The sequence below is a fragment of the Rhineura floridana genome, chromosome 4, assembly GCF_030035675.1.
Source record: "Rhineura floridana isolate rRhiFlo1 chromosome 4, rRhiFlo1.hap2, whole genome shotgun sequence".
In the NCBI taxonomy this organism is placed as follows: Eukaryota; Metazoa; Chordata; class Lepidosauria; order Squamata; family Rhineuridae; genus Rhineura; species Rhineura floridana.
Window position 1 is genome coordinate 48,416,585 of NC_084483.1, and position 16,059 is coordinate 48,432,643.

The following is a 16,059-nucleotide window of genomic DNA, read 5'->3' on the forward strand; positions in this document are numbered from 1 at the left end:
AGACCTCCAGCTAAGCTTGCCTCTCTTATCTCCTTTTCCTGTCAACAAACAAAAAAGGTGACAGTAACTCAACGAAAACTAGCTAGACAGACATTGAGATAGATGAAATGCTCAGGGCAACTAGCATGTATATGTGTGTTTACATGTATGTCACATCATCCTGAAAACGTAAGTGATAGCTCTTAGAACTGTAAACAAAGACGAGAATCAAAATTCCGGGCAGGATATCGTGAATGAAAACCATTTGTGTGCTAAGTTACAAAGAAAGCTATTGTCTTTGAAGTTAAATGCATCAACTATTTTTGATTGGCTTTTTGAAAATTCTTGAGTACTATGGAATTCAATGATTCAGAAAGCTAGAAAGGTGTAACTTGGTCTTGCTGTTTAATTGGTTCTGGAAAGCACCAATAGACTTCATTGTCTCTTTTGGCAGTACCTGTATGCATTATGAAACTCTGGATCTATCCAAAACAGCGCTTCTCATTTGTCAAAAGCTACCACCACAATTACTTAAGTTGCTGTGCTGGGATATAAGTTTGGTTGTTTGTTGTACAGGATTTTTACCTGCTTAGGCACCTTATAACAATTAATGAAAAATGCAAAAACAACAACCCTAAAATGATACATTCATATGGATAAAAACAGAGCTAGCAGATTAAAACAATCTATAAAATAATTGAAAACACATTTAAATACAATTTTTTAAAAATATAGGATAGGATAATAGATAGGATGGATTTTGCCTGGTACCTAAAAGATGACAGAGACAACACTAAGCATACATGCCTACAGAGAGAATTCCACAGTTTGGGCCTCATCACAAACAAGGCCCCTTTCTCTGGTAACCACCTGTTCGACCTCTGAAGGTAGGAGGAGTACACAGAGAAGGGCCTCTGGTGAAGCTGATATGAACCTACACATATTTGTTCAGAAGAAAATCCCTTTAGTTCAATGGGACTGATTTCCTACTACCTCAGGAATTTCACCTATTGTGATTTAAAATGAAGTAGTTCAGAATAATTGGTATATAATCCATTATGCAAGATCTGGGAGCCTCTATTTTTTCATACTGTGTGGTGATGTCCACTATGCAGGGAAAGTGTATAAATGAGACCCAGTTCATACATTTTCCCATGCCACCATAAAAAACCATAGTTTGCTTTAATTGATTATGGAATTTGGAGGTATGATAATTTTCTTCAAGTGTGCAGCCTATAAGCATGATTAGGATCACCAGTCACAGTTAAAAATGGTAGTTACTATATACTGACCACATGTACTTACTAAAATCTTTCTTGCGCCAGTGTGACATTCATCAAATTTGTAAGCAAGTCCTGTTTTACTGCATCCACATGTCCTTTTTTTAAAAAAAAAAAAACCTGGTTCTTATGTTAATTTTTAAAATAGAAAGTCACCATTAAACACCCTTTATATCTTCCAGTCTCGCATACCATGCACTTCTTTTAAATAAATACCACATGACACACTCAAGCAATCTAATATTAAGTTGCACATTTAGGTGAAAATTGAAAACAAAATAAATGCTGTTATAAAGATCACATTTGCATGGTGCCTTTGCCACAGCAAAAATTATCATGAGAGCTGAACCAAAGTTAGCTTTCAGTAACCACCATGGGAAGTAGTTGTATTTATATTTGTATTTATATTTATATATACCAGAAATTACCAAGGCAGTGTACAACATAACTTAAAATCATCCATGACTAAAACACACTAAGCACTATAAAGATACAAAATAGTTTTGGTATCTGGTATTAAAATATTAGAGGCCCAGGAAGACCAGAGTAAACAGGAAAGTTTTTACCAAGCAGTAAAATATGAGTGCCCGCTGGATTTCCAGGGGAAGACTGTTCCACAAGTGGACACTACCAGAGAGAGTGTCTGATTTCAAGTGGTTTTCTATTATGACTGTCGGCAGAATGCACCACAACCAAAAGGGCTTTCTCTGAAAGTAATAATGGGAAGGCAGATCTATATGGGGGAAGGTAAAATGTCCCATGCATATGCTCAACACACTGGGGTATTCAGGTTTCAGACAGACACGTTAACCAGAATGCTAAAATATTGTAAAGCATGAGATGAGGAGAGGGGAAGAGAATGTCTTCAGTATAAGAAGCATATCTCTAGTGTATCCTACAGTATGTATGTGAAAAATCATGAACTCTGAATCATTGCACAGCATTCCAGACATTTACAATATTCTTTTAAGGTTCTGCCTTTGAATGAAACGTGTGAGAATCACCCAACTCTTAACTGGCAATATGCCAGCCTCAGTATATAACATTTGTCTGCATTCCATGTATTATTGAAAGCACAATGACATTCTCTTAGAAGTAGAATGCATTACAATTTGCACTGTTAGATTCCCTCCAGTATTACAAGCTGGTAGGTGCAAAGATTTCTCTTTACGATATGGCACTGCTTTTCCAGGAAAATACAACTTTGTAGGCTACACATACAGCAGAATGAGGTGGCAGAATGGACTAAGCCACTTCAGACTTTAGGTGGGGAATCATGTGTTTTGTTTTCCTATGATACCAGTAAACCTACCTACAGACTGAAAGGTAGCACTAAAGGAGCAGGCTGGGCTAGAAAGGCCCAGGAATAGGCAGGTTGGCAACTTGAGAACAGGTTTGTTTTGTCCCGTAGGCTGCAGTCCTATACACACTTACCTGGGAGTAAAATGCAGCGGCCAGATTAGTAACAAGGACCAGACGGTCCGAACATATAAAACCGATTCTGGCCCGCTTGCACTGGCTGCCTGTATGTTTCCGAGCTCGATTCAAGGTGCTGGTTTTGACCTATAAAGCCTTACATGGCTTGGGACCACAATACCTGATGGAACGCCTCTCCCGATACAAACCTACCCATACACTACGTTCAAGATCAAAGGCCCTCCTATGGGTGCCTACTCCGAGGGAAGCTCAGAGAATGGCAACAAGGGAGAGGGCGTTCTCAGTGGTGGCCCCCAAATTATGGAATGATCTCCCTGATGAGGTGCGTCTGACGCCATCACTGTTATCTTTTCGGTGCCAGGTCAAGACTTTCCTCTTCTCCCAGGCATTTTAGCATGTTTTTAAATTGTTTTTTTTTTAAGTGTTTTTAAATTCGTATATTTGTGTATTTGTTTTTAATGTTTTAATTGTTGTGAACCACGCAGAGAGCTTCGGCTATGGGGTGGTATACAAATGTAATAATAATAATAATAATAATAATAATAATAATAACTCAATTAGGCCTCATCTGCATTCTTCATTAAATTGCTTTCTCCAAAAACTCCTGGCAACTGTAGTTTGTCAAGGGTGCTGAGAGTTGTGAGGAGATGCCTGTTCCCCTCATAGAGCTACAGTGCTAGAGTTCTCTGTGGACTTACTGTTAAACTATTCAGAGACTGTAGCTCTGTGAGAAGAATGTATCTCCTAACAATTATCAGCATCCTTCACAAACTACACTTCCCAGGATTCATAGGGGGAAGCCACTACTGTTTAAAGTGAAAAAATAGTAGAATAAATGTGAATGTAGCCTATGTTTGGTTGCTGCCTGTATGTGGTGCCCACAATAGTTTCTCCAGTGTGCAAACAACATACTTCCACAAAAAGGTTGGCAATCCTGTTTTAAAGCATAAATATCAATGTGGTTATAGGAGCTCTGAAAGGGATGCCTAATAAGAATTTCCTGGAAGTTAGTGGGAGTCCACTAACATGGGAGACCAGGGTTCGAATCCCCACACAGCCATGAAGCTCACTGGGTGACCTTGGGCCAGTCACTGCCTCTCAGCCTCATGAAAACCCTATTCATTGGGTCGCCATAAGTCGGAATCGACTTGAAGGCAGAACATATACATTTTATGAATATCCTTCATTTGGATACTAATGTGCCATAATGCATTGTAATTAATTTTCTTGTATAATAGAATAACTTGCTGTGTTTCACTTTTGCCTCCTTCTATTGGAATGAAGGCTGTACCTCCTTTTTTTTTTTACTTTTTTATTACTCATAACTGATTTAGTTTGGATATTAGTGCTGTGCCCCCCCCCAAAAAAAATCCTGCATGTTTAAAAAATTCTCCATTAATTAAAGAGTGGGAAAATATGTCTGGAAATTATAAAAATGGAGAGAATTTCAGTGAAATTCTCCTCGTGGGATGCAGGCTTTTTGCTACATTTTCCTTACCTTCAAGGTGTCTGAGGGATGTTTGTGAGTATCCATTCTTTCATACTACATATCATATGACAAGTGATCTGTACTCTGTAGCCTTCCAAGTGCACATGTTTCAGTTAAAGCCCATTACAAGGTAACTCTTCCCACAGGGCTTTTTCAGATGGAAGCATGTGCTGCCAGGGAGACTGCAGAGTGCTGAAGAAATGTTTACAGGTGGCAGGCGCCACCTTGCAACAAGATAAGCTCAAAATGCTGTACTGACTGAAATTCTTAAAAAATGGAAGCCTTTTTCACAGGGGGAAAAGTTTTTAAAGAAATTGGAAGACAGATTTCGACATAGCATTAATAGAATGAAGGCCACAATGCTTATGCACAAAGGCAGAAATGTTTTGAACACTTAATTCCATAGTAGACTCTATCTACCATTGTTATGGCTCTGTCGCTGGTTTCTTTTTTCTCACATAAAATTAATGTCATTTAATTCGGTTTCACCAGGCCCTCCAGCTAGTTAAGAAGTGTTAAGATATTCCGCTTCAACAGAGCTTGAATGACCAATGTAAAACATCCAATGTATAACAGAATTAATGGGAAATCCACATGTAGATTATAACACTACTGAGCATACATATATGCCAGGAAGTTATAGCCAATTGCGGCTTTCCACTGTGTGTGTGTGTGTATGTGTGTAACAGTTGCTGACATTCCTCAACTACAGATCCCCATACAGCATAACACTCTACCTTAGAGCATCCCCTGATCCTCTGGAGCGGCATAGTGGGAGCAGGTGGGCTGCAACTGGGAGGAAATTGGCCAAAAAAAAAATGAGTTGCTCAGAAATCTTTTCTGCTCATGCATAAGGATCTTTGTATCCAAGTCACAATGCCTAATTTGTGAGGCACACCCCCATCTATTTTTGCATCACAGGGTATAAATTTTCTTCAGAGATAATTATATATGCCTCCAACCCTTTACTGTGAAATCCCTCATATTCAACTGATGACGTTTTTTTGTGAAAAGCAACTGAATTCGCTTGGCTTTTGTGCTGGTTTGTATGCAGCAATAAAGACACTACTTTGATTTCCCAAGCATGCTACTTGTGTTTTAGCTTCCTAAGGGTACCTGCTTGCTGATTGCCAAGCATTAGACTCAACTTAAACAATATTGCACTTGAATATAATTGCTCTCAAAATAGTTTATTTTGAAAGAATATAAATATATTTCAGCCTGTATGAACACAGCATTTCAGAAGGTCTTTAACCACTCTTCCAAAAGTTCATATTGATCTTTCTAAATATTCACAAAGATGTCAGAGAGTTCCATAATTAGATGGGTATACAGCAGGTGGGCAAACATATCTCAGATATCTACAATATTTTCTACAATAGATGCATATCCGCTATAAGAATCTTTTTTTGCTAGAGATGATGGAGCAGCTTGCAAATGCAGAGTTAGTACTGTGTAAACCAGTATTATATATTCCCTCTTTCTTTAATTTATTCTGTTAAATAATGATTGGGTCTATGACTGTAAATTAAATAAAGTAAGTAAATAATCAAATTTACAAATCAAGAATTTGCTAGGTTTACTTTAAAATATTAATATGTTTTCCAAGCACATACTGTAAGAATCAAGGTTAGGTTATAAATTAAATGTGTCATGAAAACCTGTTTGTTGTGTTCAAGTCTTGCAGAAAGCTCACCTCACTAGGAACTAGCATGATTATTTAGACTAGTGATGTGGGGCAGAAAATTTCCCAGTGCTTTATTTTTTCATGAAAAAATTTCCGTCTGGCTAACAAGCTCTAACAACAAGAAATTAATCAGCAAAATTTACAAATGATTAGTTAATAAATAATTTAAACAGAAATGGAACAAAGATCTGATTCACCCTTAATTCAGAAATAAATGGCATACAGAATTTATTAATTTCAGTCTAACAGTATCACAAAATGAGTGGATATGGCCATTCAGTAACATACTTCCTTCACTAAAAGATGCAAACTTGAAAGATTTCCCCCCCAAAAAATCATGTACCAATGGCATCCAACTCCACATAGGCTAAGTAAAAGATATGAATTTAATATCACATGTTGGAGATATAACACAATAAAAGCAGACTTTATCCATATAAATTCCAATCATATCAATGCACTTGAACAAAGTACTTAATATCATATTTAACTTAATTAGTTATCAACTAATTGGAACAACCCCCAAAATTACTGTGCTATTTAAAGCTGATTTACACCTTGTATCAACCCTCTTAATCACTGCAAGACTTTGTCTAAGGCAGCACTGAAAATCTCCTGCAGCCTCCTATGACAGAATAGCTCATAAAATATAAAACACCTTGCCAAATTTACTTTCTACTTCAGAGCCAAAGAAAGCACACTAGATGATAAATTTATGAAAAATAGGCTCTGCTCATTAATTATTGGAATAATAAAATATAAGATAATATAAAACCTTATGTCTTGTTTCTTCCACTTTAACATCCTGCCCTTAATAGTTTTTAGCATTCTCAACATATTCAATATTTTTCAGTATCTCCAATAAGTTAGGGGTGTTTTTTTTCCTAATAATATATTTAACTTGCATCTAACATGTCAATATGCATTTTTTCCTTTTCTGTACATTTTGGAACCTGACCTTATAAACATTTAAAAAGAAAAAAATCCATTTCATCAGTTCATTAATAACAATGATGCCAAGTGAAAATACAATATTAGGCAAGCTTGGCAGTTTCAAGGTTTTTAGCTTTGTTTACTAAATGCAAGTAAAATAAACATGCTAACTTACATCACAGTCTAGGCATCAGAAAATTTTCCAATGCAAACTGAAAAATAGTAATTTTCCTATTAAAATTAAAAGTTATAATACCCTATAGGAAAATGTTCCAATTCAAAATTTCCTGAAAAACCTACATAGCTACTTAGATGTGGTAGGGCACAGAGTAGCTTACATAATATCCTGTGTTTTGTGTTGGGTCATGTTTGTCATTCCTATTGTGCTACCTGTCAGGTGTTTCTATAATATTTTTATCCTGCATTTTCACTAAAAAGTTCAAGGTGGCTTACAGCACAAGAAAACATTAAAATGCAAGCAATTTTTAGAGCAAGTTAGCAGTGCATTGTATTTCAGGTCCTAGGCCTTTTTAGGAAATAAATTATAATCCTGTTGTGACTGCAGCGGGAGCTAGAAGAAACAAATTGGTGTTAAATATGTGAGGGTGGGACAACAGAGGCTGCACCTTTATTGAATACAAAGCTTATTTTCTGGAAATAATTGAACACATTTTTGTTCTGATGGGCTTTCCCAGCTGCATGAATGGGTCTCTGCCATGGGTGTCTATTTTGTAATGTTTTTGTTTTGTGTTAAATATGCCTACTTTGTGTGTGTATGTTTTAACTGGTTTTTGTTGTTTTTATTGTACATCTTGAAACGCTTGTGCAGAAGGCGATTCAAATCATCATAATCTGCCTGAAAGTTATCCCATATAAGAGTACTGCAACTAAAAAGTGGGGTTACTGTTTACAAGCTCCCTCTACATATTCTGTTTATGTAAATATGTGTTCTCTTTTGTACTATCTCTATGTATTTTCTCTATCCAATTCTGTGTGACAGATTTGCATGACATCTGACAATTGGGGCTGCTGTTGCAGCTGACTATTTCTGCCATGCCAGTGCAGCATCCTTTGCAACATGAGTAAACTAGTCCAAGTCATGTAGTGGCACAACCTTTGTGCTCCCTCCTAAAACTTTACAGTAGGGCCCCGCTTTACGGCGTTCCGCTTTAAGGCGTTCCGCTTTCATTTTCAATTTTAAAGGTATTTTTTGCTCTTTTGCGACATTTTATGCCGTTTTCGCGTCATTTTTGCGCGATGCGGCCCATTATAGTGAATGGGGCTCCGCTTTACAGTGATTTCTGCTTTACGGCGGGGGTCCAGAACAGAACCCGCCGTATAAGCGGGGCCCGCCTGTATTTGCTTTCCAGAAGCTTGTTACATCAGGCCATTCACTTCTCAAAAATCCTCTTTGGATTTACCAATTCAACAGGAATTAGGCAGAGTCAAGAAACTCTCAAAAGAAATAGCACATGGTAAGAATCTATCCGTATCTAAAATATTCATATCATTCTCTGCAGCAAGATGGCTCAAATATTGTGTAAGACATCAGCTAAATAGCCTCTTCACATAGAACAGGAGATCCAGTTCAGAGGACAAATCCCCTTCCCCCCAAAAAACACAACTTGATGCCATGAATCAAAGTTGAACAATTTCCTGCTAGTGGAATACTATATGTGGTGGTGTTAAACGGTATTGTCAATCAGAGACAACGACGATATGCACTTTCGTTAACTGTGGAACAGAGTCAGTACAGAGAACATGTCAAAGGAAGTCTTGGATAGAAATAACGGCAAACGGATATGGGAAGGCAGCAATGCTGGCATTTTGCTTTCCCCCCACCCCCTTCCCCAGTGCTACTTGAAGCAGGTCACTTCAGCGTATTGTATGACATGGCTGTCCCTGGGAAGCAGTTAAGTATGTCTCGCATCCTAGCACACCAGTCAATTACAAATTTGAAATAAAATCACGGGGACTATTTTGCTTCATAGCTAAACCAAGTTATGTTACTGTGGAGGTCTGCACAAAACAGATTGGCCAGTGGGGTCTGCTCACATCTCAAAGATCTAAAAATTCTATTAACATTAAAAATTCCATTAACAGCTGTACAGTAATATCAGTATGGTATGGTATGAATTGTCTCCATTACAATGTTAAGGAATTTGAAAAGGTCAATGTATTTTTCCCTTGCTGGTTTACATCAGTTTTTTCAAAGCAACTGAAGTGCAGCGAGCATATTCCACTCTGGAAGGAAACTTGGTGATGGACAGTATACAAATTTTTTAAAGTAGTAAAAATAAATAAATATTCTGGCTAATATTGCTTTTTATAAAACGTACTATACACATCAGTTATTTAGGATTTTTGTATGTGGAGTTAAAACTACGAAGTTTTAACTAGAAGCTTAACTAAAATACTTTTTAAAAATAGTTTTTTAAAAGTAACGCTTTCCCACAAAGCTGGACAAACGCAGTGGACTAGTTTGTAATCTAAAAGAGTGTATATAATTCTAGGCTCTGTCAGAGGAGCTTATCCACGGAGCACAACGTAGTCCCTTTCATCTATCTGAAAAGAATAGGCCACATAGCAACCATAGCCATTTTATGAATAATAAATAATAAAATCCAACTTCTGAGTGGAAGCCCTGTACTATTCAGCCAAGTGTTTTAACGTATGGCTGAGAGGTCAATCAACTGATCCGGGCAACTGTCTATTCAATTCAGTACTGTCTGCTTTGACTAGTCTTTCCCAGCCCTGCTAGTGGAGATCCTTTAGCAGAAGGTGCAAGAGATTAAATGTAGGACAGTGAAGCATCTACTCTACCACAGAGCTGAAGTTTCCAGTTGTCTGGCTGTTATTTGGCCATGGGAAAATATTTTCAGATATACCATGTAGCCAAGAGTGGTAGCTAGCAGCCTTCCTTATTTGCTCGACTGCAAGCATCTCTAAACAGGAACAAGGGGTAGAAACACACTCACCGTTCTGCTGGTTCCTGTGCATCTCCACCTCTCTCTTCTGAAAACGGGGGCTCATGACACTAGTATTACTCGCCTCTTTTATTCCTGGTGGGAGCAGCTTTTAAGTGCTTTTTTTAAAATTCAGCTTCAAGGAGATTTTGCAATTGATTGGCAGATAACCCGTTCCCCCTCCAGGTGTGGCTAATGGAAAGGCTTTGATCTGGCGACTAGTGTGTTCACAGCCAAAGTCTTAGGATTCAGGAACACCAGGAGGGAAACATGTTGCATAGTAGCACTAGTCTAGGATTACCAAATAGCCATGGAGTAAAAGTTGCATGTGTAGTGTATCACACTGGCATGCACTATGCGTTGTGGTCCAAATGCATGCTGTGTGGCTCCGTACAGCTCTACCCATAAGAGAACCATGAAGGTGACCAGCGCCATTGGGCAGTGTGCATTTGGTGACTGCATACAGCTGTGTCATGCAGATGACCCAGCAACAGACCTGTAGCCAACCTTCCTTGTTAGGTGGGGCAGCCATATTTCTAGGTGAGGCATCTGAGGGAGACAGATGCATAGTGCCAGCCAATCCTACACACACACTGATGGAGAGGATGTGAGGGCCAGGCCAGGGTAAGGGAAAGGCAGTGACCTTCCCCTTCACTCCTCCCCCATCCTTAGGGGGTGCTAACTTACATGAATGAAGATTAATCTGTTGGAATTGTCCCACCCTTTCTTGAGAGATTCCCAGGAATACCAGACTCGAAAGCTTGACTAGCCTATAGCTACAGTCCCTTTTCACCTGTGGCCTGTCCCTGTGTTCTGATTCTGAACTGAACTACTTTGGTAAAAACAGGGAGCTCCTGGGCTTGGCTTTGATGCTGCATTAGGTATCTCATTTTTAGATTCTACTTGAAAAACAAACTTGCTCCTATTATTAAAACAAGGTATCATTCTTTAAATGGAGGTTGTCATTGGAAATTGGAAAGAAGACAATTTTCCAGAAAATCCTGGGGGTGGCGGAGAAGCACAGCTCTAGGGGGTGGCACTCCCATTCCCCCCCCCATGGCTACAGCGCTGCCAAGCTACCCCAGTGTAGAACCAGAGCTTCAATCCTGTTAGGCAAAAGACTGCCAGCCCATTACAACCCAGGCACCTTTTCAGACAGTACATAATATGTCATTCTTGGCATGCAGATTTGAGATGTAAAGGACAGGAGATCCTAGAGTCCCTTCAGAGAGGTAATGACGTGTTGCCTTAACAATAATGACACTTCACTTACATTCATTAACAAGTTGCCCTTAGATGCTTTTTAAAAGTTCCTGTTAGGAGGAAGAAACTCTACACATGCCTAGAGGCACTTTGCCCTAGGTGCCAGAATGATTATAAATAAAATTTGGCCTCAAACACAAGTACCCAGGAATCAAGACTACCACCAGGTCAATTTCATTTGCTAGGGTGAGAGGGTGAAGCTCCTAGGAGGGACTGGGCTTTGGAATCTTACAGACGTTTGTGCAATTAGCTGAATTCTCTAGCCTCCACACATTGAAACAAAAGGGCTATGCCAGCTAGTCCCACCCGTGGCTTGTGCTGCTTGCTGATATCTGCACATTCAGCATGAATGTCTGCAGCAAGAAAGCTTATGTGTATATATAGCTGTATAAGCAAAGGCTTCCAATGATTTGGAACCTTGCATGATTGGGTGATTGGTCTGCTGAATGCATGGATTTTGGGGTAGGGCAAACCAGCATGTGCACCATTGGAGGTGGGACTGGCCAGCGTAGCCCTGATCCCGTGTATGAGCATCACTTCTGTTCTTTGTTACTATTCTAAAAAAAAAAAAAAGTAACAGTATTTAATTGAGCAATCACTTGCCAGCCCTAGTTCAAAAAGCCATTTTGCACAATCAGGCAGGAGAGATATTACACAGAATCTTGAGACAAGCGATGTTAATAGGCTAGGCCCAGTCTACCTGAGAGAGATCTTCCAAGTGCTTTTGCCCCATCAAAACTACAGAGGGGAACAGAGGCTGCACATATGGCTTTGGCATCATGGTTGCTGATGATGCAATCTCATTTTTCTCACTCTATGGATTACAAGGCCCCACACTGACAAGCAGCTGCTGTACATTCCATGCTGCTAAATAAACAGGTTCCCTAGCAACACTCACACCTCACTTGAAACTAACAATGTGTCCTGTTGCCTTTAATTACATGCTCTGTGTCACTGATCTTCTGCAGAGGATATAATAACAGCATGAAAAAAGTGTAATTATAATGAATATCAAGCTGTCAATATGCTGAGATGTTAGGGAGACCCTGGGCAAGGTGCGAAGCTTCCTCTGTATAACAGGCATGGGAAAGAAAAAAGGTAATAAATGGGCACACAGATGGGGACCTGAATTGGCACAGCTTCCTGCCTGGATGCACAGCTAAGTGGTGGTGCAGGATTTGGGGAAGCAGGGACATATTCTCCAGAATTTGACCAGTGTGAGTGTGTCCATATAAGAGTATATTTGTGTGAGAATGTATGCGCAACTATTTTCTGAGCCGTATTTTGATACGCATTCCCAGTATTTAATGGGCATCTTCCCGACTGATTTATAATGTTTCTTTACAACAAATAGTTTATAGAAAGAGGATGAATACATTGTAGTTTACCCTTTGCCACACGTCATATCTGTTTCACACCTCTCTTGAAACAGTAACAACAAATCTCATTCAGTGCAACTCCTAGCTATAAGAGTATAACTAAGTTGCTGCACAGCCATCACAGCTGTCTGCCCTCTCTGTCTGATATGTTAGGCTATTTCTGTGAAGCAGTTGTGAATCAAATTAAAGACCATACCTGTTTGCAAGTTGAATCAGGGTTTATTAAATGTTAAGACTGTCCTGATTTTCCACACCTTAAACCTACTGCAACCATGGATTAAAAGGTAGCAGTAATAGTTTCAGATTGTGCTTGGAAACAAAATTATAGTATCCATCAAGTATTTTAGAAATTGGTTAAATTGGATGTGATTTATTGTTTAGCTGACAGTGAATTCAAACCAGCTTGGTTTTCTGTTGCAAAATTGGGGAAACTTATACAGAAATGGAAAATGCCAGGTCTGGTGCAGGCTTGAAAGGAATATTGTGGTGCAGATGATTAGATGCATTATAGGGTTCTCCGTTCTCTTGAAAAGTGATTTGCTGTAACATGCTACATTAAACTGGCCTGCGGTTTGGTATGCTAGATACTAGCTTTGCTCAGACTTCAAACATATTGGTATTTTTAGAAAAGGGATTTAAAACATATTGGAAGATTAGATGCTGTGCTAATAATAGTAATCTCACATTAACTGCAAGGGCATCAGTGCTGACTGTGGTTCTCTAGGAACTTCTAAAACCCTGGCCATGATTTTCTGTGAGTTTCCGGAATGCATAACAGCTCTGACACCTTTTAACTTCCTATTGCGATGGTGAAGCAACCACAGTGACTTCCACTCTCTTCCATTCAGACAGTTTGGTGACCATTCAGAAACATAACATTTCCTTTTGATGATTGATTAAAAGTGGAAATGTAATACTGTTTGAGGATACAGAACATATTTGAAACAAAGCTTTTATGGATAACTAGAAAGAATTTGATGTTGAGAGTGTTATTTCAGTCACACTTTAAAACCAAGTGTTTTCTGTTGTTTAATAGATTCACTAAAGGAGAAAGAAAAATTTAGATTTGTCAGATTTTCCAGAATTGTTCTTTGAATATTAATGTGTGAAATACTTCTTTAAAAGTGGAGTGGTTACAAAGTGGAGTTGGGGGGCATTCATTTGCCACAGCTTGTAAATAAAAGATTTTTAAAATAATGAACTGGGTTAGTCCCTTGAGATTTTTCTTCACATTATGTTCATTCACAGGTATCATTAGAAAAACAGTTTTGAATACCAGTTGGCTGAGGATGAAGAGGCTAAGGGGAAGGGCTGTGGCTTAGTGATAGAACCATCTGCTTTGCATGCAGAAGAAATCAAGTTCAGTCCTTGACATCTCCAGATAGGGCTGGGAGAGACTCCCTGCCTGAACCCTGGGGAGTGGCTGCCACTCAGTGTAGACAATACTGAGCTAGATGGACCAATGGTCTGACTCAGCATAAGGCAGCTTCCTGTGTTCCTAAAATAGTGTAAGTGCCAGATGTTAAAGGAATGACAAGTTAAACACAAAACCATGTCATCCAATAGAAAGCTTAGGCTGCAGTACTATCCCCGCTTACCTGAGAGTAAATCCTATAAAACTCAATGGGCCTTACTTTTGAGCGGATGTATAGGATTGTATTGTCAGCTGATAAAATGTAGTTACGTTTTTTGTTTATTTGTTTTAAATGGAATGGTGGCTAGTTCCAGTGACTTTGCTAAACTTCCATGGTCATAATGAATTTCCTAGGTATCAACTGGCAAAAGAGAAGGATAATGAGATTTGCTAGTAAATTGTTTTAATCTGAATAGTGCCAAACTGAAAAGGCAATCTTGCAATTGATCCAGAATTCCCTAGTTATTTTATGCTTTACTTAGTTATCAAGTGGAGGAAGGGGGTAGAATGCAGAAAGCCAACTTTTTTTTCCTTTGTAAGTCAGCATTAAATATAAAAACAATGTAAATAAGCCTGGGTTCCAAAATCTTTTTTCTTGATATAAAAAAGAGTGATGGCATGACATTTACATTCAACATTTTTGCAACATGCAGTTTGACCTTTTTTCATGCCCACTCAGAAGTAAGCCCCACTGAGTTCAATGGGACTTACTCCCAGATAGGCCAACTAAGACTAATTGAAACTGAGGTCTCATTGTTCTGTTAGATACATAGTTATTTAAACACCCCAGCATAGTTTAGGTTATAAGACATTTTTAAATATCCACATTACTGTGCAATGACACTTTAGAAACTTACCGTATCTGCATTTTTACATGCAAATAGTCTGCTAGTTTACATGCTGAATGAAACAAGCTCCAGTGGAGGGGGGAAGGGACATTAGACTGCAATCACAGTTGAAAGTAAATGTTTGGCTGAAAACTTTAAATGGGTCTATATTAGGTATGAATGTATTTATTTATTGTCAGGTTATTGTAATGATATGCATTGTGAGTATTTGCAGCCTTCTCTATAATATACTGACATATTAAATGTAAACCTTGGGTAAAGCTGCAGTCCTTACCAAACCCACTAGACAATTAATCCTATTGAATTTAATGGGCCTTACTTCTGAATAAACATATTTAGGTTCTCGGTGCATGCATTTCTTCCTTAGAAGACAGATGATGTATCATGTGACATTCCAAGGATATCATGCAATTAAGTTGCACTTTCTACTCAGTTTTTTCCCAGTGGCATCTGTGTTCGTTTATGATGCTTTCATAGGCACACTTACTTCAAAGTGAATCCCATTTAATTCAGTGATACTTCAGAGTAAACATTAGTAGATTGAACTGTCACTCAGTCTAAATAAACTATTCAATACTCTTGAAGGTAGTGTTGATTTTGTTAGCTTTTTCCTATGTAGGATGTTTGTTCTCAAATTTGTGTGTATGTAATTAACCTATTATTCATTATATTTATCCATTACGGTCTAGTACTGCAGCAATTACGTAGTGACTTCGAGAAAACATTGTCATCCCTGCCATGTAATGTTAATTCACATGCACACAAAAATGAATCCCAATATTCATGTCAGTAACTCATTCAAAATAATTAAAATATTATTCACAGATATGTTCTGTACTAGCCTACAAAGCTCTTGTTCCATAATACTGTTGCTGAAATCCCATTCACATCTTTGGGACTATAGCATGTCTTATTTGCAATCATATGTGCACACTGTTGGAAGATAGCTTTTGATCCTTCACAGCCTGTACACAAGAATAGGCACCCCTCTTGCACATTATATGATATGCTATGGGTACACACAGTGCATACTTGGTCTTCCTGCTAATTTTTTCAGTGTGTGAAGCTGCTCTTGGTAACTTGTTGACTATGACCTGCAATCCTAAACAGGCTTAACTGGAAGTAACTTCTACTGGAACTGATGTGTCTAGGAACATACTGCCAAATATGAATCCCTACTTATCTCACAGACGCATGCATCTGGGCATGTACACACTGCATGGCATTCAGACAGTATAATATAGATAGAAATAAAGGAGCCACTGTTAATTGTTCATAAAAGAACCAAAAAGCAGGATATAACATTTTAAAACAAACAGTAAATCAGTTTTTCTACTTCCAGAAACAAACTTCCTCACACTGCATTTTTCACATGGCTGTAAAT

The 16,059-nt window shown here is 38.5% G+C and overlaps 2 protein-coding genes across 3 annotated transcripts in view; one reads left to right on the forward strand and one right to left on the reverse strand.

Moving 5' to 3' along the window:
• The window catches only part of MCPH1 (microcephalin 1), a 176,847-nt gene that overhangs the window by 102,907 nt on the left and 57,881 nt on the right, over positions 1-16,059 (forward strand). The window lies entirely within an intron of this gene.
• Positions 1-16,059, reverse strand: part of ANGPT2 (angiopoietin 2) — a 61,340-nt gene that overhangs the window by 44,388 nt on the left and 893 nt on the right. The gene's annotated exons all lie outside the window — the stretch shown is intronic.